We start from the raw sequence: 26627 nt of genomic DNA, 5'->3' as shown, positions 1-26627 counted from the left end.
TCCTAGGACTACAAGTAAAACAAAACTTAGTTGTTACATGGGAGGCTGTTGTACTAACTACACAAAGCTCTGAAATAAGGGGGCATCATCTTTCCCAGGTACATTTGACAGGTCGTGCCAGACTTAGATTATGAAATTCTAAAATTTAAGTTACTGGGTATTACTTCAAGAAATCACTTGGCATCAGCATGATTTGAAACATAAATGTAAAAACTGAAACTGCAGGGGCTTTCCTGAGGTTCAGTGGTTAACAATCCACCTTCCAATACAGGATACATGGGTTCAATCCCTGGTCGGGGAACTAAGATCCTGAATACCATGGGCCAACTAAGCCTACACACTACAACTACACAGTCCACATGCTCAGCAAGCAGTGCACCACAACCAGAGAAGCCCATGCATCACAACTAAGAGACTGCATGCTGCAACTAAGACCAGATGCAGCCAAAAATCAATAAAAGAATGAAAGAATGAAAACCTGAAACTGTGTAAGAGTTGTTGATTAACTTAGATGTTCTTAAGAGGGGACTTTATATATATATATGATATATAGAATATATAGAATATATAATATATATAAATAATATAGATTATAGATTATATATACTTAATTTATAAGATATTTTAAATAGAATAATAAACAGGATAAATTTGAATTTGATAAATGATAAATGAGATTGTGACAATATTAATTATATTGATTTGACTATAAAGAAAGCTGAGCACTGAATAATGGATGCTTTTGAACTGTGGTGTTGGAGAAGACTCTTGAGAGTCCCTTGGACTGCAAGGAGATCCAACCAGTCCATTCTAAAGGAAGTCAATCCTGAATATTCATTGGAAGGACTGATGCTGAAGCTGAAACGCCTTTGGCCACCTGATGCGAACAGCTGACTCATTTGAAAAGACCCTGATGCTGGGAAAGATTGAGGGCAGGAGGAGAAGGGGACGACAGAGGATGAGATGGTTGGATGGCATCACCGACTCAATGGACATGGGTTTGGGTGGACTCCGGGAGTTGGTGATGGACAAGGAGGCCTGGCGTGCTGTGGTTCATGGAGATGCAAAGAGTCGGACACAACTGAGCAAGTGAACTGAACTGATGGGACCGGATGCCATGATCTTAGTTTTTTGAATGTTGAGTTTTAAGCCACCCTTTCACTCTCTCCTTTCACTTTCATCAAGAGGCTCTTCAGTTCTTCTTCGCTTTCTGCCACAAGGGTAGTGTTATCTGCATATCTCAGGTTATTGATATTTCTCCTGGCAATCTTGATTCCAGCTTGTGCTTCATCTAGCCTGGCATTTCTCATGATTTCCTCCGCATATAAGTTAAAGAAGCAGGATGACGATATATAGCCCTGATGTACTCCTTTCCCAATTTGGAACCATGGAACTATTGTTCCATGTCCGGTTCTAACAGTTGCTTCTTGACTTGCATACAGTTTCTCAGGAGGCAGGTAAGGTGATCTAGTAGTCCCATCTCTTTAAAATTTTCCATAGTTGGTTGTGATCCACACAGTCAAAGGCTTTGGCATAATCAATAAAGCAGAAATAAATGTTTTTCTGGAACTCTCTTGCTTTGTCTATGATCCAATGGATGTTGGCAATTTGATCTCCAGTTCCCCTGCCTTTTCTAAATCCAGCTTGAACATCTGTAAGTTCTGGGTTCACATACTGTTGAAGCCTGGCTTGGAGAATTTTGAGCATTACTTTGCTAGCATGTGAGATGAGTGCAATTGTGCGGTAGTTTGAACATTCTTTGGCATTGTGTTTCTTTGGGATTGGAATGAAAACTGACCTTTTCCAGTCCTGTGGCCACTGCTGAGTTTTTCAAACTTGCTGGCATATTGAGTGCAGCACATTAACAGCATCATCTTTTAGGATCTCAGAAAAGTCCCACCGAGCGATGGATACCAGTTACTCCCATCCCCAAACTGGCATGCAAAAAGTACGGTATGGTGAAAAACAGGTTTATCTCACATCTCACTGCTAGGCACAGAGCCCTGGGGCACAGCCATTCACATAGCAGCAAACCTCCTGCCCAAACATTACTCACCCAGGTGGGGTCAAGGTAGGGACCTTGGATACACAGAAAGCCCTGATCATGGCTGACAATGTGTATGACTGTTCTCTTATTGAAAGCAACACCACTGCTTTCCCTGCCAAAAGTACCTCAAGCAAGCAGTAGTCAGTCAAAGGAAAATTTGGTGTGCTGTGATTTGGGGCACCATGTCTGCACTTATGCAGACTGAGGGCCCATGGGCCCTGCAAAGTCACCACCAAATCCACAGCCCCATGAAGGTACACAACATAAGTGATAATTGAACAAGGATTGCTCACACAGGTAAACCTCAGATGCCCCACGAACTCCACAGGGGCCCATCTCCCCAGAGAGCATGTGTGCACACAGTGTGGCCATGGTACAGTGTGGTGCCCCAGCCTGGGCACATGGGCTGTGGGAAAAGGAAAAGGCCTCCCCACTGCCCTTTGGTGAAACTTCCCTGACACCCAAGAAGGGTAACTCTTATGAGACTTTAAACCTCCACACCTGTGTAGTGCCAGGTAATTAGAGTAAGTCAGGCAAGGCAGGTATGGAACACCCCACAACCTCTGTCTCACCACTGACAACCACACTGCTTCTGTGGCCACCCAAAGGAAGCAGACCTCAGCACTTTGGGCCTCTGACTGGGGCCCAAGAGGCACCATCACACTACATTCTCAGTCCTGCTGCTGTCCAGTCCTACCCCAAAATGCAAGTGCTCCTATGCTCTTTCACACTTAACTCTCAGCCCTCCCTGTACCTACCCCCAAGTCTTATAACAGAGAGTGGGGACTGAAACAGGAAGTGGGTCACAAGTCAGCAGAGCACAATGGGAAATACAGTCAGACAGGGTCAGTCTTGAAGTTTAGAGGGTGAGGAGAAATGTAAGGATGGCAGGATTAGAGCTGATGAACCAGTATAAGGTAGACAGCAGCAGGCAGTAGTAGCCACATGGATGTCAAAGCCCTCAGTGATTGCACCACACATCCCAAGAAGTACTGAAGTCAAATTGCTGGTGCTGCTGGTTCTAAGTCACTTCAGTTGTATCTGACTCTTTGTGATCCCATGGACTACAGCCCACCAGGTTCCTCTGTCCATGGGATTCTACAGGCAAGGATAATGGAGTAGGTTGCCATTTCCTCCTCCAGGGGATCTTCTCGACCCCGGTATCAAACCTAGGTCTCTTAGGTCTCCTGCATTGGCAAGTGGGTTCTTTACCACTAGCATCACCTAGGAAGCCCAAACTCAACATGTGGGCAGTCAAAAATCAGGGGTGACCAGGCCAGAAACAAAGTTACAAGAGACACAGTCCCCAAACCCTCAACCCACCTCCCAGTAGGTGGGGTGACCTGGCAGAAGACATACCAAAAGCCTCATGGACATGGTTGCCCTGAACATCTAAGATGGGAATCGAGGAGGAACATTGAGGAAACCAGTAGGGAGACGGCAAGAAGCCTCTCCCCACCAGTCCCTTCCCCACCACCCCATCTCTTCCTGCCCTTAACAACACCACCACAAAGGTGGAAGGACAGTCTCCACACATTATTCCCTCCTTTCCATGCAACACTGGTGGAGCTCCACAGTGGCCCAAGATAGCACTGATACTGCTATGCTCTTGCTAATGATCCTTTCACAGGTTGACCTGTGGAAACAAGCTATGGAAATATGGAAACCTTGTTATTTTTACTTCCTCTAAAGTTCAACCATCACCACCTGGCACTACATCAGGGCCATTGGCCAACCCCAGAGGGGCCACTTGGAGGGCCTCACCAAAACATTCTTATCAGTAGTAGTGATGGGTGGTAAGAACCAGAAAACAGGGACTCAACACAAGCTTAAAACCTGCACTTAGAGAACTCAGCAGCGTGGGCCTGGGAACTCCTCAATCATGAATAACTGCAATCTCCATCACAAAAAGGGTTCAGTGGGTTACCTCCACCTGCTGATAGGAGTGTAGGCACATGTTCAGCCATTCAGTGTATCATGTGTATAGCCCTAGCGATCTGAAACCATCACAGACCTGTTTTTCTTCAAATTGGGGTGGCTGAATGCCACCTGTATCCCTAAAAACTTTAGAAGACACTGCTCAGGGATCATATAATGAGTTGGCATACCAGAGTATCTTTCATTATTGGAATTAATCAGAGAAATCACTCAACCAGTGGCCATGCAGCACCACCCACAAAATCGCTAAAGAGCTATCTGACAATCCTGTCCATGTCAGATTTCCTCTGCTAAGTCAAGTTAAGACATTAACTCCACCTCCACTCCACTCCTGGTGATGCCCTTTCACCAATTCTTTTAAGTTTCAGCTTTGCAACCATACCCCCCAAGAAACCAAAAACTTTCATTTCCCTTCAGCTGTCCAGCAGGATATGGGAAGAACACAGCCACATTGTCAGTCACCATCAGCTATGGTCAGAATCATGATGGTGTCTGATCTTCTTTGAACCTCCAACTTTCATTCATGATTAATAAAAACATTCTTGGCACAGCTCTCTGGTCCATCTCGCACCAGTTCAAGAATTTCACCTACAGTGTGTAATAAGAATACTCCAGTATCTCTTAACTGTGGCCTGTTTTGAAAATGAACAAAATAGGACCACAGTTGCATTCCATTATTCCTAGCTGTGATATCCCAGTGGCTCAGACCTGCTTTGAACATCCTAGCTTTTTCAATGCAAATGCTTCTGGACCCACAGACATTTGGCTAACAGTTTGAGGAGTACCAAGAGGCAGGCATGGGCAATGACTCTCTTTCATGATGGACTGGCTGCCCATTCCCAAAATCATGCCAGATGTGTTTTAACTGCAACATCTCTAATATGCCCTATTGTAGAGGGAATTTCTGACTGCCCTTCAGTCGATTCTTGTGGAATAATTTATCTCTCTTTTTTTGTAGAATGATTTAAAGCAGTCATTTATAGGACATGGAAAATCAAAGAGGGTCCTTTCATCACTACTTTTCTGGGCCAGGCATCTGTCACTTGCATACCTGCTGCCTTCCTTGAATGTGGGAGCCATTAATCAGGCTCCCTCTCCTGACTCAAACCCTGATTCCCCATCACCCATAAGTAGGTATGAGAACTACCATCAAAGGCTGATTAGGCAAACACTTGAATGAATCACCACAGCCAATGGTACACATCCCCCAGTCACAGCTATGGGGAGAGTGTTGTTGGATCTGATAAATGCATGCATTACTCTGGTGTGTAGTCAACTCTAGCATTGCCTATTATCCAAGTAGGAGACAAGTGAGTGACCAAAAGAATCATAACTGATTTAGTGAGCCATATACTGTTTCAGTCCCATGCATACTTATACATGCTTTAATCTTTGAGACCAGTATACACTAGCAGCAGAAACAACCAGGTCGTGTGCATTGCAAGGACCCAGAGAATCAGCTCAAAAACATCCCAGGCATATGGAACACAGGCCATTGGGAATGCAGCAGTGGGTGGCAGCACTCACCTCAAGGTGAGAGAAGGGGAAGGGAAACATTGTGGCCCAACCAAATAAATACCCTGCCCAGGGCAAGGATGGCTAACTACCCAGAAGAAAAGAAGAATCCCTTAGTGCCATCCCCAGGCTCAGCCCCTTTATGGCATGGGAGTGGGACTGGGGCATTTGCTCAAGTCTAGCCAGCATATCAACTGCTCTTGGGTGGACAGTGGGCAGTGTGACCAATCACAAACTGTCTGGAACCCATCTTGAACTCACACACAGGAGAGCTCACCAGAGCCAGGCAAGTCAAGGGTGGGCAGTCCATCTCCCACACAATGCTTCCAGCAGTCTGGAGTCAGCAATGGACATGGAGCAAGGTCTTGGTGGGCCCAGGAAACAAGGCACTGAAGGTCATGGCACTGAAGTTAGCAGACCTGATGGAGAGAGGTGATAAGGCTGGGAAAGAGGATAGGCACTGGAAAAGCAGTAGGGGAAACGGACTGAATGCTGCTACATGGGGTGTGGGATTGTCAACAAAACATGGATCCAAGTCAGATACCAGGGCACAACACCAGGTCTCACTGTCACATGGCTCTAGCAGAGGGATACTCCCACACATACTTGCTGCTGAACCTGCATTAGGTCCAAGAGCTCTCAATCTGAGGGACCCTCCAACCATGACAGCTGGGGATGACACACAGGCTGAGGTTATTTCAATCCTATCAGTACTTTGAGCAGTCATCTGGGCAGAAGAGGGCCAGCATGCATACAGGTTGAGGGCCACTGTAAGGGAAATTAAGTAGAAGCAATCTTGTCCAGTCTACAGAGACAGGAAAGCAGAGAAGGCCTCTAATCTTGCTTCTGACCTGCCTGGACACTGCCCTGACTACATAAGCTAGTGAGTGCAAGCCAAGAGTCAAAATAGATAAGATAGGGAATGGATCTTGGGATTCCTGAGCCCCTGGAGGAGGTCTGGCCAGCCATTCTGGGATTTAATAAAATCCTATAACTAGCAAGATAAACCAGCATTGTAAAAACGATTAATGTGAACTCCTAGGTTCAGCAGATGCAGCTCGAGGGCTCTAGAGCACAGGCTCAATAGTTGTGACTCATGGGCTTTTTGTCGCTCCACAGCATGTGGGGTCTTCCTGGATCAGGGATCAAACCCATCTCTTGCACTGGCAGACAAATTCTTTTCCACTGAGACACCATAAAAGTCTCAAAGTAATTTTTACTCTTTTTTTAGTTTTTTAAATTAATTTACTTTTTATTGAAGGATAATTGCTTTACAGAATTTTGCTGTTTTCTGTCAAATCTCAACATGAATCAGCCATGAAAGTGAAAGTGAAGTCAATCAGTCATGTCCGACTCTTTGAGACCCCGTGGACTGTAGCCTACCAGGCTCCTTCACCTACGGGATTCTCCACGCAAGAGTGCTGGAGTGGGTTGCCATTTCCTTCTCCAGGGGATCTTCCCAACCCAGGGACTGAACCCAGGTCTCCTGCATTGGAGGCAGATGCTTTAATCTCTGAGCCATGGTATACATATATCCCTTCCCTTGTGAAACTCCCTCCCTCATCCCACCCCTCTAGGTTGATACCGAACCCCTGTTTGAGTTTGCTGAGCCATACAGCAAGTTCCCGTTGGCTATCTACTTTACATATGGTAATGTCAGTTTCCATGTTACTCTGTCCATACATCTCACCCTCTCCTACACTCTCCCCATGTCCATAAGTCTGTTCTCTATGTCTGTTTCCCCATTGTAAATAGAAATAAATAAGTTTGCCCTGTAAATAAATTCTTCAGTACCATTTTTCTAGATTCCATATGTATGTGTTAGAATCTGGTATTTATCTTTCTCTTTCTTGCTCACTTCACTCTGTATAATAGGTTCTAGGTTCATCCACCTCATTAGAACTGACTCAAATGCATTTCTTTTTATGGCTGAGTAACATTCCATTATGTATATGTACCACAACTTCTTTACCATTCATCTATCAATGGACATCTAGGTTGCGTCCATGTTCTAGCTATTGTAAATAGTACTGCAATGAACAATAGGATACATATGTCTCTTTCAATTTTGGTTTCCTCAGGGTATATACCTAGGATTGGGATTGCTGGGTCATACAAGCCACAGGACTGGAAAAGGTCAGTTTTCATTCCAATCCCTAAGAAAGGCAATGCCAAAGAATGCTCAAACTACGGCACAATTGCACTCATCTCACATGCTAGTAAAGTAATGCTCAAAATTCTCCAAGCCAGGCTTCAACAATACGTGAACTGTGAAATTCCTGATGTTCAAGCTGGTTTTAGAAGGGGCAGAGGAACCAGAGATCAAATTGCCGACATCCGCTGGATCATGGAAAAAGCAAGAGAGTTCCAGAAACACATCTATTTCTGCTTTATTAACTATGCCAAAGCCTTTGACTGTGTGGATCACAATAAACTGTGGAAAATTCTGAAAGAGATGGAAATACCAGACCACCTGACCTGCCTCTTGAGAAATCTGTATGCAGGTCAGGAAGCAACAGTTAGAACTGGACGTGGAACAACAGACTGGTTCCAAATAGGAAAAGGAGTACGTCAAGGCTGTATATTGTCACCCTGCTTATTTAACTTATATGCAGAGTACATCATGAGAAACGCTGGACTGGAAGAAACACAAGCTGGAATCAACATTGCCGGGAGAAATATCAATAACCTCAGATATGCAGATGACACCACCCTTATGGCAGAAAGTGAAGAGGAACTAAAAAGCCTCTTGATGAAAGTGAAAGAGGAGAGTGAAAAAGTTGGCTTAAAGCTCAACATTCAGAAAACGAAGATCATGGCATCCGGTCCCATCACTTCATGGGAAATAGATGGGGAAACAGTGGAAACAGTGTCAGACTTTATTTTGGGGGGCTCCAAAATCACTGCAGATGGTGACTGCAGCCATGAAATTAAAAGACGCTTACTCCTTGGAAGAAAAGTTATGACCAACCTAGATAGCATATTCAAAAGCAGAGACATTACTTTGCCGACTAAGGTCCGTCTAGTCAAGGCTATGGTTTTTCCTGTGGTCATGTATGGATGTGAGAGTTGGACTGTGAAGAAGGCTGAGTGCCGAAGAATTGATGCTTTTGAAGTGTGGTGTTGGAGAAGACTGTTGAGAGTCCCTTGGACTGCAAGGAGATCCAACCAGTCCATTGTGAAGGAGAACAACCCTGGGATTTCTTTGGAAGGAATGATGCTAAAGCTGAAACTCCAGTACTTTGGCCACCTCATGCGAAGAGTTGACTCATTGGAACAGACTGTGATGCTGGGAGGGATTGGGGGCAGGAGGAGGTGATGACAGAGGATGAGATGGCTGGATGGCATTACTGACTCGATGGACGTGAGTCTGAGTGAACTCCAGGAGATGGTGATGGACAGGGAGGCTTGGCGTGCTGCAATTCATGGGGTCGCAAAGAGTCGGACATGACTGAGCGACTGAACTGAACTAAAACTGAACAATGATTTTATTCCTAGTTTTTTAAGGAATCTCCATACCGTCTTCCATAGTGGCTGTATCAATTTACATTCCCACCAACAGTGCAAGAGTGTTTCCTTTTCTCCACACCCTCTCCAGCATTTATTATTTGTAGACTTTTTGATAAGGGCCATTCTGACCAGTGTGAGGTGATATCTCATTGTAGTTTTGATTTTTAATAATGAGTAATGTTGAGCATCTTTTCATGTGTTTGTTAGCCATCTGTATGTCTTCTTTGGAGAAATGTCTGTTTAGGCCTTTTTCCCACTTTTTGATTGGGTTGTTTGTTTTTCTGGCATTGAGTTGTATGAACTGCTTGTATATTTTGGAAATTAATCCTTTGTCAGTTGTTTCATTTGCTATTATTTTATCCCTCTCTGAGGGGTGTCTTTTCACCTTGCTTATAGTTTCCTTTGCTGTGCAAAAGCTTTTAAGTTTAATCAGGTCCCACTTGTTTACCTTTGTTTTTATATCCATTACTCTAGGAGGTGGGTCATGGAGGGTCTTGCTTTCATTTATGTCATCGAGTGTTCTGCCTATGTTCTCCTCTAAGAGTTTTATAGTTTCTGGTCTTACATTTAGGTCTTTAATCCATTTTGAGTTTATCTTTGTGTATGGTGTTAGTGTTCTAATTTCATTTTTTTACATGTAGCTGTCCAGTTTTCCCAGCACCATTTATTGAAGAAGCTGTCTTTGCCCCATTGTATATTCTTGCCTCCTTTGTCAAAAATAAGGTACCCATAGGTGCAAGGGTTTATTTCTGGGCTTTCTATCTTGTTCCATTGGTCTGTATTTCTGTTTTTGTGCCAGTACCACACTGTCTTGATGACTGTAGCTTTGTAGTATAATGTGAAGTCAGGAAGCTTGATTCCTCCAGCTCCCTTCTTCTTTCTCAAGACTGCTTTGGTTGTTTGGGGTCTTTTGTATTTCCATATGAATTGTGAAATTTTTTGTTCTAGTTCTGTGGAAAATGCCATTGGTAATTTGATAGGGATTGCATCAAATGTGTAGATTGCATTTGGTAGTATAGTCATTTTCACAATATTGATTCTTCCTACCCAGGAACATGGAATACCTCTCCAATTGTTTATGTCATCTTTGATTTCCTTCATTACTGTCTTATAATTTTCTGTGTACAGTTCGTTCATCTCCTTATGTAAGTTTATTCCTAGATATTTAATTCTTTTTGTTGCAACGGTGAATGGGATTGATTCCTTAATTTCTTTCTGACTTTTCATTGTTAATATATAGGAATGCAAGTGATTTCTGTGTATTGATTTTGTATCCTGAAACTTTGCTAAATTCACTGATTAGCTCTAGTAATTTTCTGATACTATCTTTAGGGTTTTCTATGTACAGTATCATGTCATCTCCAAACAGTGAGAGCTCAACTTCTTTTCCGATCTGGATTCCTTTTCTCTTTCTTCTCTGATTGCTGTAGCTAGGACTTCCAGAACTATGTTGAATAACAGTGGTGAAGGTGGACACCTTTGTCTTGTTCCTGATCTTAGAGGGAATGCTTTCAGTTTTGCATCACTGAGAATGTTTGCTGTGAGCTTATCATATGTGACCTTTACTATGTTGAGATAGGTTCCTTCTATGCCCATTTTTTGAAGTTTTAATCATAAATAGGTGAATTTTGTCAAAGGCTTTTTCTGCATCTATTGAGATGATATGGTTTTTACCTTTCAATTTGTTAATATGGTGTATCATGTTGATTTCTGTATACTGAAGAATCCTTGCATCCCTAGAATAAACCCAACTTGATCATGGTGTATGAGCTTTTTGATATGTTGCTGAATTCTGTCTGCTAAAATTTTGTTGAGGATTTTTGCATCTATGTTCACCAGTGATATTGGCTTGAAGTTTTCTTTTTTTGTGTTGTCTTTGTCCAGTTTTGGTATCAGGGTGATGGTGGCCTCGTAGAATGAATTTGGAAGTGTTCCTTCCTCTGCAATTTTTTGAAAGAGTTTTAGAAGGATGGGCATTAGCTCTTCTCTAAATAACAGAATTCTCCTGTGAAGCCATCTGGTCCTGGGCTTTTGCTTTTTGCGAGATTTTTGGTCACAGCTTCAATTTCAGTGCCTGTAATTGGGTTGTTGTTAATTTCTATTTCTACCTGGTTTAGTGTTAGAAGATTGAACTTTTCTAAGAATATGCCCACTTCTTCCAGGTTATCTATTTTATTGCCATACAGTTGTTCATAATAGTCTCTTATAATCGTTTGTATTTCTGCATTGTCTATTGTAACCTCTCCTTTTTCACTTCTAATTTTGTTCATTTATCTTTTTCTTAATGAGTCTGGCTAAAGGTTTGTCTATCTTGCTTGCCTTCTCAAAGAACCAGCTTTTAGTTTTATTAATCTTTACTATTGTTCCTTTCATTTCTTTTTCAATTGTTTCTGCTCTGCCCTTTATTTCTTTCCTTCTGCTAATTTTGGAGGTTTTTTTGTTTGTTTTTCTTCTTTTTCCAGTTGTTTTAGGTATTATAGTTAGGTTGTCTATTCGATGTTTTTCTGTTTTTTGAAGTCAGATTGTATTGCTATAAACTTCCCTCTTAGAACTGATTTTGCTGCATCCCATAGGTTTTGAGTTCTCGTGTTTTCATTGTCATTTCTAGAAATTTTTTTATTTCCCCTTTGATTTCTGCAGTAACCTGTTCGTTATTTAGAAACATATTGTTTAATCACCACGTGCCTGTTTTTTACAGTTTTTTTCTTGTAATTGATATCTGTTTCATGGCATTGTGGCCAGAAAAGATGCTTGATATGATTTCAATTTTCTTAAATTTACTGAGGTTTGATTTGTGACCCAAGATGTGGTCTATCCTGGAGAATGTTCCATGTGCACTTGAAAGAAGGTATATTCTTCTGCTTTTGGATGGAACGTCCTGAAGATATCAATGAGAACCATCTCATCTAATGTATCATTTTAAACTTGTGTTTCCTTACTAATTTTCTGTTTTGATGATCTGTCCATTGGTGTGAGTGGGGTGTTAAAGTCTCCTACTATTATTGTGTTACTGTCAATTTCTCCTTTTATGTCTGTTAGTGTTCGTCTTATATATTAAGGTGCTCCTATGTTGGGTGCAAAGATATTTACAATTGTTATGGCTTCCTCTTGGATTGACCCCTTGATCATTACATAGTGTCCTTCCTTATCTCTTGTAATCTTATTTTAAGGTCTATTTTGCCTGATATGAGGATTGCTACTCCAGCTTTCTTTCACTTCCCATTGCATGGAATATATTTTTTCATCCTCTCACTTTCAGTCTATATGTGTCTTGAGGTCTGAAGTGGGTTTCTTGTAGACAGCATATAAATGGGTCTTCTTTTTGTATCCATTCAGCCAGTCTCTTTTGTTTGGAGCATTTAATCCACTTACATTTAAAGTAATTATTGATATGTATGTTTCTACTGCCATTTTCTAATTGTTTGGGGTTGATTTTGTAGATCTTTTTTCTTCTGTTGTATTTCTTGACTATATAAGTCCGTTTAACATTTGTTGTAAAGCTGGTTTGGTGGTACTGAATTCTATTAACTTTTGCTTGTCTGAAAAACTTTTGATTTCTCCATCAATTTTGAATGAGATCCTTGCTGGATACAGTAATCTTCGTTGTAGATTTTCCCCTTTCATTACTTCAAATATATCCTGCCATTCCCTTCTGGCTGGCAGAGTTTCTGCTGAAAGATCAGCTGTTAAGCGTATGTGGTTTCCCTTCTATGTTACTTGTTGCTTCTCCCTTGATGCTTTTAATAGCCTTTCTTTGTGTTTAATCTTTGTTAGTTTAATTAGTATGTGTCTTGGCATGTTTCTCCTTGGATTTATCCTGTAAGGGACTCTTTGCACCTCTTGGACTTGATTGGCTATTTCCTTTTTCACGTTGGGGAAATTTTTAACTATAATCTCTTCAAAAATTTCTCTTACCCTTTCTTTTTCTCTTCTTCTTCCGGGAGCCATGTAATTTGAATGTTGGTGCATTTGATATAGTCCCAGAGATCTCTGAGACTATCATCAGCTCTTTTCATTCTTTTTACTTTATTCTGCTCTTCAGAAGTTATTTCCACCATTTTATCTTCCAGCTCACTGATTTCTTCTCTTGACTCTTGAGAGTCCCTTGGACTACAAGGAGATCCAACCAGTCCGTTCTGAAGGAGATCAACCCTGGGATTTCTTTGGAAGGAATGATGCTAAAGCTGAAACTCCAGTACTTTGGCCACCTCATGCAAAGAGCTGACTCATTGGAAAAGACTCTGATGCTGGGAGGGATTGAGGGCAGGAGGAGAAGGGGATGACAGAGGATGAGATGGCTGGATGGCATCACTGATTCGATGGACATGAGTCTGAGTGAACTCCGGGAGTTAGTGATGGACAGGGAGGCCTGGTGTGCTGCGATTCATGGGGTTGCAAAGAGTCAGACACGACTGAGTGACTGAACTGAACTGAGTATTTTTAATTTCAGTAATTGTGTTGTTTATCTCTGTATGCTTATTCTTTAATTCTTTCATGTCTTTGTTAATTGATTCTTGCATTTTCTCCATTTTGTTTTCAAGGTTTTTGATCCTCTTTATTATCATTATGCTGAATTCTTCTAAAGTAATTTTCCTATTTCCTCTTCATCTATTTGGACTTCAGTGTTTCTACTTTGTTCCTTCATTTGTCCAATAATTCTCTGCCTTTTCTTTTTTTTTTTTAAATGTTACTGTGTTTGAGGTCACCTTTTCCCAGGCTTCAAGGAAAGTTGAATCCTTTCCTTGAAGAATGTTGAATTCTTTCTTCATTTTGATTTCTGCCCTCCTAAGGTTGATCCAGTGGTTTTAGATGAGCTTCGTATAGGGTAAGATTTGTACCGAGTTTTTGTTTGTTTGTTTTTCCTCTGATGGGCAAGGCTGAGTGAAGTGGTACTCCTGTCTGCTGATGATTAGGTTTGTATTTTTGTTTTGTTTATTGTTTAGATGAGGTGTCCTGCACAGGGTGCTACTGGTGGTTGGGTGATGCCAGGTCTTGTATTCAAGGGGCTTCCTTTGTGTGAGTTCTCATTATTTGATACCTCCTAGGGTTAGTTCTCTGGTGGTCTAGGGTCTTGGAGTTGGTGCTCCCACTCCAAAGGCTCAGGGTTTGATCTCTGGGCAGGAATGAAGATTCTACAAGTGGTTTGCTATGACATTAAGGAAGAGTAAAACAAATATCCAAAAACAAGAAACCAAAGATGAACCCCAGAAAAATGGCAGTTACAGAATCAAGCAAATAATAATTAAAATAATGGAATATACACATATACATAAGCACCCATGAGCAAAGTGAAAACAGTCCAACAAAAATAAAGTACAGTAGATTGATCTGGTAAACAAAGGAAATCAAAAATTATATTTACCAGTTAAGAACAAAACTAACCTAATCACAAACTGGAAAACAAAACTAAAGCAAGGTGCCAAGTGGAGAATAAAGCAATGAAAACAAAACTAACAAACATGTTGAGAGGAAAGGAAAGAAAGAATAGATAGGCAATGTTAAATAGAGGTAGATGAAGATTTATATACATTAAAGGTTAACTGCAAGGGAAAAAGAACAGTAGGAAAGGCAAACAAAGGAATGAAGGTAGAAAAAAATAATAGGTTTTAAAAAATTAAAATAATAAAAAAGAGAAAAGAGGAAAAAAACAGAAGAAAGAAAAAAGTAAAACTCCACAGACCTGCAAAAGCCCAATGTAGAGGCAAAGGTTTATAACAACAATAGAAACTGTGACTGGATATACACATATACATATACACCCATAAGCAAAATCAGAACAGTCCAACAAAAATTAAGTACAATAGATTGACCCAGCAAACAAAGGAAACCAAAAATTATATCTACCAGAACAAAACTAATTAAAACACAAACTGGAATACAAAACTAATGCAAAGTGCCAACTGGGGAATAAAGCAATGAAAATAAAACTAACAAATACGTTGAGAGGAAAGGAGATAAAGAAAAGAAAGAATAGATATGAAAAGTTAAATAGAGATAGATAAAGAAGATTTATATACATTAAAGATTAACTGCAAGGGGGAAAAAACAGTAGGAAAAGCAAACAAAGGAATAGACGTAGAAAAAAATAATAGGTTTAAATAATTAAAATTATAAAAAGAGAAAAGAAGAGGAAAACTCCACAGAACTGCAAAGGCCCAACGTCGAGGCAGAGATTTATGACGACAATAAAATATGTGACTGAGGAAGAAGGAAAAAAAAAAAGCTCAAAAGCTTAATTGGATTTCTTAGTGCCAAAAAATCAACAACTACAACAGAGGTGGGGGGGGTGTGGGGGGGAGGAGGGGGGAGAAAAAGAATCTGCAGAACAAGTCAAAAAATAAGAATAATAAATGTTTTTCTTGAGTCACTGCTGTCAAGAGTCCTTTCCCATGCTGCGATTCACAGTCCACCTTACCTCCCTAGGATGCCCTCCAACACTGTACTGATCTCTGGACCTGCTGTGGGGGCTGCTCAGATTCTAATCTGGTTCTATTCCTGTGTGTTCTTGCCTCCAATGTCCACAGCTATCAGAGCTAGTGTGTTTTCTTTTGTGGGAGCCCTCAATGGCCCTTTATATATTCTATAGACACAGAGTCTGCTTAGTTGATCACGTAGATTTAATCTGCAGCTTGTCAGCTGGTAGGAAGGTTTTGAGTCTTCTTCCTTAGCCACACTGCCCCTGTGATTCAATTGTGGTTTTATTTCCACCTCTACATGTTGGTCGTCCACTGGGGTTTAGCTCCTGAAGCTTCCCTGGAGGGCTTGGGTTTGCCACTGTGAGGGCCAGGTGTGGAAGTGGTGCAACGGCTTGGGTTGCAGGGGTGCTGCCAGCACCAGGTACTCAGGAGGATTGGTGGCTAGGGTAGCAGGAAATATAGTGTTCTAGAAGGGCACGACAACCAGTATTGGCCAATACCCTCTAGTATTCTTGCCTGGAGAACCCCATCTCTGACAGAGAATCTTGGCAGGCCACAGTCTACAGGGTTGCAAACAGTCAGACAGGACGGAAGTGACACTGCATGCATAAATACCAGACTTTTTTTTTTGGCCTGTGGCAGCTCTGCCCCAGTGAGGGTTGAGCATGAAGGTGGAGCAGCTGCTTGGCTTGCAGGGACCCTGGTGGCGCCAAGTGTGCAGGGACACAAACTGCCTCCATGTCAGGAGTTACGGCCCTACCAGTCTTTTTTCGAGCCTCTCGTAGCTGGCCATCAGGCCTCTCTGGCCAGTCTTTCTCCATAGCTCTGCCTGTTCAGGCACTTAGAGGGATCCCTTTTCTGGGGTCCTTCTCTGTTGTTCGGCACATAGAGGGGACCCCCTGATGGGTCCTACTCTGTATTTCAGCGCATCAGGCATTTGATGGGCCAGCCTCTCTATTGTTCAGCTGCCAATGCTGGCATGTGGAGAGAGGCCATGGTGATGGCTCCATCCTCTATGTGTGACTCAGGAGTATCACCTTGCTTCCATGGCTGCCTGGCTTTCCTCCACAGGCATTTCCCACCACAATCTCTTCCCTCACATCCCCTCAATCTGTCTTTCTGGAGACAACAGCAGCCCTCGCCCTGGGATTGTACCACAATCCCAAACTCCAGCTCCCAGCCACTGCCCCTTCCAGGAGACCCATGTTCCTGCCCGGCATATGTATGGCTTTAGCAAGGACTATCTGATTCCCATTCCATTTAGCTGCCACAGATCAGCTGTTTCACTCTCAGCCTTAAACACGTCTCCTCTGACTCAGACAACTGCCCTGCTGTGGGGATTGGACCCCTGTTTCAGTTCCCCCACCTGCCAAAGGTAGGTCCAGTCCTACTAACACTCCTGTTTTTCCCCCCAGTTCCTTTGTTCTACCGAGTTTAGCGTGGTTCTATATATTCTTTTCCACTGGTCAGGTACTCCTGTCCACTCTCAGCTGGTGTTCTGCATGCACTTCTGTGTCTGAAGGTGTATTCCTGATGTATCCATGGAGAGAGATGTATTCCACATCCACCTACTCCTCTGCCACCTTGTTCTAAATTTTACTTTTGCAACTGATTCAACACTGTTTCCAGGAACAATCTTACACATTTCCTTGTCCTCCTGTAGATGGGTGTGTGTCTGTGTGTCTGAGTTAGTCACTCAGTCGTGTCTTATTCTTTGCAACCTCATAGACAGTAGGCCTCCAGACTACTGTGTCCTTGGGATTCTCCAGGCAAGAATATTGGAGTGGGTAGCCATTCCCTTCTCCAGCAGATCTTCCTGCTCCAGGGATTGAACCCCGGTCTCCTGAATTGCAGCAAGGTTCCTTAACCATCTGAGCCACCAGGGAAGTCCATCAATGTGTATTCACCAGCAAAAAAATCACCATAAGCAAAATGGAAAGACCAGCAACAAATCGGAAGGAATTTACAATAATTACACAGAATTAGTATCCAGGGATATTAATATTAAATACATTAAATAAAGATGTATATTCACAACAATGGATAAGAGCTCCCATTAGTCCAATGTTCACACATTCTGTGAAGAACTTTTGCTTATAGGTTTTCAGAAAGTCTTTATATGTTATTTATTTAATATATATTTATGCAAGTACATAAAAATGTCTATTGTATACATATAAAATCACATGTGCATTGCCTGATCAATTTCTGTTCACATTTGAGCATTTAAAAATCTGTATCTATGACAAAGACAAACTTGTAAAATTCTTTTTTTAAGGCCCATGGGTAGTATTTTTTTATCACTAGACCATTTTTTATAGCAGTGTCAGTTTTACATAGAAATTGATTGTAAAGTACAAGGAGTTCCTTTATATCCTCCACCCTCCATCTTCAGACAGTGTCCCCTATATTTACACTTCTAAATTATTGAAATATAGGGCTTCCCTGGTGGCTCAGGGGTAAGAGTCTGCCTGCCAATGCAAGAGATGTAAGAGATGCGGGTTCAATCCCTGGGTAGAGAAGATCCCCTGGAGAAGGAAAGGCACCCCACTCCAATATTCTTGCCTGGGAAATCCCACAGACAGAACAGTCTGGTGGATTACAGTCCATGTGGTCGTTTAGAATCAGACACGCCTTAGTGGCTAAACAACTCACAACAACAGTCAACAATTACTGTGGTATATTTGTTACCTTTGATGCACTAACATTGATATATTTCTTATTATTACTATTATTAAAGCCCACAGTTCCCTATTGCAAAATTCAGACTTAACTTTTTTTCTTTTGCAGGCTTAAGTTGAAGAAAGGAGGGAAAACCAGTAGACCATTGAGGTATGTCCTAAATCAAATCCCTTATAATTATGCAGTGGAGGTGACAAATAGATTCAATGGATTAAATCTGGTAGACACAGAACCTATGGACAGAGGTTCGTAACACTGCACAGGAGGTGGTGACCAAAACTATCCCAAAGGGGAAAAAAATGCAAGAAGGCAAAGTGGTTATCTGAGGAGGCTTTACAAATAGCTGAGAAAAAAAGAGAAGCAAAAAGCAAGGGAGAAAGGGAAAGATATACCCAACTGAATACAGAGTTCCAGACAATAGCAAGGAGCGATAAGACAGCCTTCTTAAGTGAACAATGCAAAGAAATAGAGGAGAAAAAACAGAATGGGAAAAACTAAAAATCTCTTCAAGAAAATTAGAGATATCAAGGAAACATTTCATGTAAGGATGGGAATGATAAAGGGAAGAAACAGTAAGGACCTAACAGAAACAGAAGCGGAAGATATTAAGAAGAGGTGGCAACAATACACAGAACTATACAAAAAAGTCTGAATGACCCAGATAACCATGATAGTGTGATCATCACCTAGAGCCAGACATCCTGGAGTGTAAAGTTAAGTGGGCCTTAGGAAGCATTACTATGAACAAAGCTAGTGGAGGTGATGGAATTCCAGTTGAGCTGTTTCAAATCCTGAAAGATGATGCTGTGAAAGTGCTGCACTCAATATGCCAGCAAGTTTGGAAAACTTAGCAGTGGCCACAGGACTGGAAAAGGTCAGTTTTCATTCCAATCCCAAAGTAGGGCAATGCCAAAGAATGTTCAAACTACCATATAATTGCACACATTTCACATATTAGCAAGACTATGCTCAAAATTCTCCAAGCAAGGCTTCAGCAGTAAATGAACTAAGAATTTCCAGATGTACAAGCTGGGTTCAGAAAACACAGAGGAACCAGAGATCAAATTGTCAACATACACTGGATCACAGATAAACCAAGGGAATTTTAGAAAACCATCTACTTCTGCTTCACTGACTACATGAAAGCTCTTGACTGTGTGGATCACAACACACTGTGGAAAATTCTTAGAGACAGGAATACCAGACCACCTTACCTGTCTCCTGAGAAACCTGTACATAGATCAAGAAGCAACAGTTAGAACTGGACATGGAACAACAGACTGGTTCAAAATTGGGAAGGAAGTATGACAATAATGTATACTGTCACCCTGATTATTTACTACATAGAGTATACCATTTGAAATCCTGGGCTGGATGAATTAAAAGGTGGAACCAAGATTGCCTGGAGAATTATCAACAACCTCAGATATGCAGATGATATCACTCTAAGGGCAAAAGGTGAGGAGGAACTAAAGAATCTCTTGATGAGGGTGAAAGACAAGGGTGAAAAAGCTGGCTTAAAACTCAACATTCAAGAGGCTTCCCTGGTGGCTCAGTGATAAAGAATCCACCTGCCAATGCAGGAGACACTGGTTCAATCCTTCATCCAGGAGGGTACCACGTGCCTCAGAGAAGCTAAGCCCATGCACCATAACTACTAAGCCTGTGTTCTAGAGCCCAGGAGCTTCAACCACTGAAGCCCATGTGCCCTAGAGTCTGTGTTCCACAAGAAAAGCCACCATAATGAGAAGCCCATGCACCACAACTAGAAAGTAGTCCTCATTTGCCTCAACTAAAGAAAAGCCCACGCAGCAGCAAAGACCCCACACAGCCAAAAAATAAATAAAAGCAGGGCCTGAAAGCAACATCTGTACACCCATGTTAACACTGACATCATTCACAACAGCTAAAATGGGTAAACAGCCCAAGTGTCCATCAATGGATGAATGGATAAGCAATACGGGATGTATATATACAATTGAATATGATCCAGCCTTAAAACAAAGGAAATTCTGACATTTGCTACAACATGGATAAACCTCGAGGTTTATCACTGTGTTCAGAGAAATAAGGCAGTCACATAAGGACAAATACTGTACCATTTCACTTGAATGTTACCTAATGTGGAAAGTAGAGAGGTGGTAACCAGAGGCTGGTGGAAGGGGCCTTGGGGCTTTTAATGGGTACAGAAGTTTAGTTTTGCAAGATGATAAGAGCTATTGAGATGGATGGTGGTAATATATTCAAACTATTATGAATATACTTAACACACTGGAATTGTTGTTGTTCCATCACTAAGTCATGTCCGACTCTTTGCAATCCCATGGACTGCAGCATGCAAGGCTTCCCTGTCCTCCACTATCTCCTGGAATTTGCTAAAATTCATGTCCATTCAGTAGTGATGCTATCTAACCATCTCATCCTCTGTCGCCTCCTTTTCTTCTTGCCCTCAGTCTTTACCAGCATCAGGGTCTTTTCCAGTGAGTTGGCTCTTCGCATCAGGTGACCAAAGTATTGGAGCTTCAGTTTCAGCATCAGTCTTTCCAATGAATATTCAGAATTGATTTCCTTTAGGATTGATTGGTGTGATCTCCTTGCAACCCAAAAGACTCTCAAGAGTCTTCACCAGCATCACAATTTGAAAGCATCAGCTCTTCCACACTTAGACTTAAAATACTTAGGGAGGTACATTTTATATTGTATGTATGTTAGCACAGTTTTTACACATAAAAAAGTAAGAGGCCTATACACTTTATTTTTTACCTCAGTCTTATGAAGAATCTTAGAAACAGTGAAAGTGAAGTCGCTCAGTCGTGTCCGACTCTTTGCAACCCCATGGACGGTAGCCTACCAGGCTTCTCTGTCCATGAGATTTTTCAGGCAAGAATACTGGAGTGAGTTACCATTTCCTTCTCCAGGGGATCTTCCCGACCCAGGGATCAAACCCGGGTCTCCCGCACTGGAGGCAGGCCCTTTAACCTCTGAGCCACCAGGGAAGCCCAGCAGGTGTAATACCTATTTTAGTCAAAATTCTCTTGATTGCAAGAGACAAAATGCAACTACAGCAGAAAAGAAACCTAGGAAACAGAATTTGAGTGTAGCTACCTTAGGGAAAAGTGGGTCCAGACTTCAAATGACACTAGGGACTTTCCTTAGAGTCACATCTCTGCTTCACTCTTGTTAATGATTTTACTTATTTATTTGGCTTTGCTGGATCTTCGTTCCTGCGTGGGTTCTTCTCGGTGAGTGGGGGCTACTCTCTAGTTTCAGTGTGTGGGCTTCTTACTGCAGTAGCTTCTCTTGTTGTGGCTCACTAGCTCTAGAGCACAGGCTCAATAGTTGTGCCACATGGGCTTAGCTGCTCCATGACTTGTGGGATCTTCCCGGATGGGGATCTAATCCGTGTTTCCTGCATTGGCAGGCAGATTCCTTAGCACTAAGACACCAGGGAAGCCCTCTGCTTCATTTTAAGTTTTAGAACTCTCCATCCTGGCTGATGGCTGGGTTATCCCTGCAAGGAGGGAAGATGGATAAGAGCAGCTCTGTCCTGAGTGAGGTCACTTCTCAGCACCTGTTTATATGGTTTTGGTAAATACACTTCTTGAGTCACCTGCCCAAAACCTGGGCAGTCACTCGCCACTGGGATAGAATACAGCTGCAGCTAGGCAGGCCAGAGTGCTGCCCAAAGGTAAGTAGAGTGTGCCAGGATTCCAGGCCCCAGAACAGGATGAATGGACTGGACACACACTGCAAGACTCCACAACCCCATTTTAATTTACAGATAGGAAACTAGAGCTCAAAAAAGTTTAATTTGTCAAAAACTATGCAATAGTAAAATGACTAATAATCCAAATGAGATACACTTTTTGTGATCTTTTCAGACCCTCAATCTTTCCAGCTTTAGTTTGTGACAAATGCCAGTAAGGACTTTGAGGTATCCGAATAAATTAGCTGACTTATACAGGGATGAAAACAGCATAATTAACAGTAGTATAACAGAGAGTACTTCATGTCTAGGGAGATGGAGGAGTTTATGCCCAATCCTGCCACCTGGTGGGACTGTGGTCTCAAAATAGCTTAGAGCGCTAAATAGATAGATATAGGAGACACAATCACCTGTCACCAGCACAGCACTGACTGAGCCAGAGCAGGTGGTTTCTCATTGCTTCCATCAGGAAAGCTCTCAACAAGGCAAAAGAGTGACATATAACACCCATACTCAGCCACGAGTCAAAGATGGGACCTGATGTTCAGTTCAGTTCAGTCTCTTAGTTGTGTCCTAGCCTTTGTGACCCCATGGACTGCAGCACACCAGGCTTCCCTGTCCATCACCAACTCCAGGAGCTTGCTCAAACTCATGTCCATCGAGTCGGTGATGTCATCTAACCATCTCATCCTCTACCATCCCTTTTTCCTCCTGTCTTCAATCTTTCCCAGTATCAGTCCCTTTTTCAATGAGTCAGTTCTTCACATCAGGTGGCCAAAGAATTGGAGCTTCAGCTTCAGTCCTTCGAATGAATATTCAGGACTGATTTTCTTTAGGATGGACTGCTTTGATCCCCTTGCAGTCCAAGGGACTCTCAAGAATCTTCTCCAACACTATAGTTCAAAAGCATCAATTCTTCGGTGCTCAGCTTTCTTTATGGCCCAATTCTCACATCCATACAAGACTACTAGAAAAACCATAGCTTTGACTATACAGACCACTGTTGGCAAAGTAATGTCTCTGATGCTTTTTTAATGTCTCTGCTGTCTAGGTTGGTCATAGCTTTTCCTCCAGGGAAGAAACATCTTTTAATTTCATGGCTGCAGTCACCAACTGCAGTAATTTTGGAGCCCTAAGTCTGTCACTGTTTCCACTGTTTCCCCATCTATTTGCCATGAAGTGATGAGATCAGATGCCATATTAGTTTTTTGAATGTTGAGTTTTAAGCCAGCTTTTTCACTCTCCTCTTTCACTTTCATCAACAGGCTCTTTAGTTCCTCTACACTTTATGTCATGAGGATGGTGTTATCTGCATATTTGAGTTTATTGATACTTACCCCAGCAATCTTGATTCCAGCTTGTGCTTCATCTAGCCTGGAATTTCGGATGATGTACTCTCCATATAAGTTAAATAAGCAGGGTGACAATATACACCCTTGACATACTCCTTTCCCAATTTGGAACCAGTCTGCTGTTCCATGTCCAATTCTAAAAGTTGCTTCTTGACTTGCATACAGGTTTCACAGGAGGCAGATAAAGTGGTCTGGTATTCTCATCTCTTTAAAATTTTCCACAGTTTGTTGTGATCCATACAGTGAAAGGCTTTAGCGTAGTCAATGAAGCAGATGTTTTTCCAAAATTCTCTTGTTTTTTCTATGTTGGCAATTTGATCTCTGGTTCTTCTGCCTTTTCTAAATTCAATTTGAACACCTGGAAGTTCACGGTTCACATAATGTTGAAGCCTGTCTTGGAGAATTTTTAGCATTACTTTGCTAGCATGTGAGATGACTGCAATTGTGTGGTCGTTTGAACATTCTTTGGCATTGCCCTTCCTTGGAATTAGAATGAAAACTGACACATTCCAGTCCTGTGGCCACTGCTGAGTTTTCCAGATTTGCTGCCATATTGAGTGCAGCACTTTCACAGCATCATCTTTTAGGATTTGAAATAGCTCAACTGGAATTCCATCACCTCCACTAGCTTTGTTCAGAGTGATGCTTCCTAAGGCCCACTTAACTTTGCACTCCAGGATGTCTGGCTGTAGGTGAGTGATCACACCATCATGGTTATCTGGGTCATTAAGATCTATTTTTGTATAGTTCTGTGTGTCCTTGCCACCTCTTCTTAATATCTTCTGCTTCTGTTAGGTCCATACCATTTCTGTCCTTTATCGAGCCCATCTTTGCATGAAATGTTCCCTTGGTATCTCTAATTTTCTTGAAGAGATCTCTAGTCATTCCCATTCTATTGTTTCCCTCTATTTATTTGCATTGATCACTTAGGAAGGCTTCTCATCTCTTCTTGCTATTTTTTGGAACTCTACATTCAGATGGACACATCTTTCCTTTTCTCCTTTGCCCTTCACTTCTCTTTTCTCAGCTATTTGTGAGGTCTCCTCAGACAACCATTTTGCCTTTTTGTATTTAGCAAGGAAATTAAGACAGGACAGCACCAGACGTGGGATGTGGGATCTGGGGGCCTAGCTGTGACATCTCTGGTAATACTACCCTATATTCAGTGGGGATGTGGATTCAGCATCTGATGGGTTCCCACCTTGAATTGTCTATGGCCCTACCCAGACCCTCCTCTTCAGAAGGTGGAGGGTAGGTGTGGGTGAACCTTCTTATATATGTCTCATCTCTTTTTTCTTGAAAGTTATGCTCTTGGCACAACTAATCTCTAAGTATCCTATGCTTGTTTAAAAGACTATTTCTGGCTAGGCTGCATCTTTGCTGCTGCTTGAATTTTTCTCTAGTTGCAGCAAGTGGGGGCTACTCTCTAGTTGTGATGTGTGGGCTTCTCATTTTCAGTTGCTTCTCTTGTTATGGTTCCCAAGGTCTCTAACCAGGCTCAGTAGTTGTGACACACAGGTTTTGCTCCGTGGCAGGTGGAATCTTCCAGGATCAGGGATCAAACACTTGTTTCCTGCATTGGCAGACAGATTCTTTACCACTAAGAAACCAAGGAAGCCCTATCCTTCTCTTTTAAAATTCAGAGGATTAGGGGAGTCCCCAGATTACTTTCTAAAAGAAACAGACTATTTTCCTCTGTACAGACCCCAGGTCCCACGCAGGTGAGCTAAGTTCTGGGCAGAGTATGAACTCGTACCATCACTACCAACTGCTTTTTCTCTGTGACAAGTGTATCTGCATCATGACAGGCTGGAAAGTGGTGTGAGTTCAGACTGGAAAATACCTCGTTGGCAAGGAAACCAGAGTTTACAGTTCCTAATGATCACACTCACACATATTAATTCATCAAACTGTTTACTCAGTATATATATATGAATACAGATGTTTTCCTTTCAAATGCAGCACTGAGGAAGTATCAGCAGCAGGCGTGATTTGACACAGCCATGTTCTGATCTCTGGATGCCCCAAGTCAGGGCAGAGCCTGCTCCTCAACAAGGGGTAGCAGCCTGGCTTCATCCTCAACCACTGACCCCACCCTCACACTGGGGCACATGGTCCTGACTGTAGACATCGCCATCACTGGATGCACTCTGCTTTCTATTAATCTGTTATACCCAGGAGGACAAAATAAACGATTTGCTTTTGCACTCAGAGCTGCCTGGTGATGTCATGGTTTGGGGACACATCCATACCACTTTGGATGGCTGCAGTGATGGCATCTCTGGTTTCATTGTTTCCTTCACATAAGTCTCTAACAAGCACGTGAAAGTTAATCCACTTTGCACATCTTTTTGTGAGTCTGAGCTTCATGTGTTTATTAATGAACAATTTAAATGAAAGTAGTGCTTTAATTGCGGAGAAGGCGATGGCACCCCACTACAGTACTCTTGCCTGGAAAATACCATGGATGGAGGAGTCTGGTGGGCTGTAGTCCATGGGGTCGCAAAGAGTCAGACACAGCTGAGTCAGACACAACTGAGCGACTTCACTTTCACTTTTCACTCTCATGCATTGGAGAAGGAAATGGCAACCCACTCCAGTGTTCTTGCCTGGAGAATCCCAGGGACGGGGGAGCCTGGTGGGCTGCTGTCTATGGGGTCATACAGAGTCGGACACAACTGAAGCGACTTAGCAGCAGCAGCAGCAGCGCTTTGAGACCCTCAATTTACAAACATCACCTCATTGTGTTTCTCTCTCCTTTTCATCTCACCAGTGACTGCTTCACAGCTACATTATCTTTGCTGGGCATCCTTAATGATTTGAGGGTTTCCCAGGTGGCTCAGGGGTAAAGAATCCACCTGCCAATGCAGGAGACATGGGTTTTATCCCTGTGTGGGGAAGATGCCCTGGAGGAGGAAATGAAAACATACTCCAGTATTCTTGCCTGGATAATCCCATGAACAGAAGAGCCTGGAGGGCTACAGTCCATGAGGTCACAAAGAGTCGGACACAAAGGAGCAACTGAGCACACATACACAAATATCTAAATATAATGATGTAGGTATTCAGGCATTAAATAAATTTGTTCCTAGTATATTTCATCTTAGCATTTTAAAAGAGTCTTGATAACAAGATGCCAAGACTGCCTGGATGAACTGTGTAATAATTGTGAAAAAAAGCTACAAAGAGCCCACAGAGAAAATAAATAATCATATAGCATCACCAAATCTGCAGACTTGGCCCTGGAACAAATCCACTACTTACCAAGGTGACTTGATATGGAGACTGAGCTTGCAGTGTTGAGAGGAATCTATCCCATGTGGAAGAAAAGCATACTTTAACTTCCATTTCATTCTTTTGAGCTAATCACGACATGTCAAGGTCACGATGCCTGCTTCTAAGTTACAGACAGACATCAGGAGACAATCAGAATTTTCTAAGATAACCAGAGTGAGAAGGGC

The 26627-nt window shown here is 42.2% G+C and overlaps 1 protein-coding gene across 1 annotated transcript in view; it reads right to left on the bottom strand.

Moving 5' to 3' along the window:
- Window positions 1-26627, bottom strand: part of ZNF605 (zinc finger protein 605) — a 111254-nt gene that overhangs the window by 60708 nt on the left and 23919 nt on the right. The window lies entirely within an intron of this gene.

Source organism: Capra hircus, chromosome 17 (genome assembly GCF_001704415.2).
Source record: "Capra hircus breed San Clemente chromosome 17, ASM170441v1, whole genome shotgun sequence".
NCBI lineage: Eukaryota > Metazoa > Chordata > Mammalia > Artiodactyla > Bovidae > Capra > Capra hircus.
Note: the sequence above shows the minus strand (reverse complement) of the source record. Positions and strands in the feature narration are given on the sequence as shown.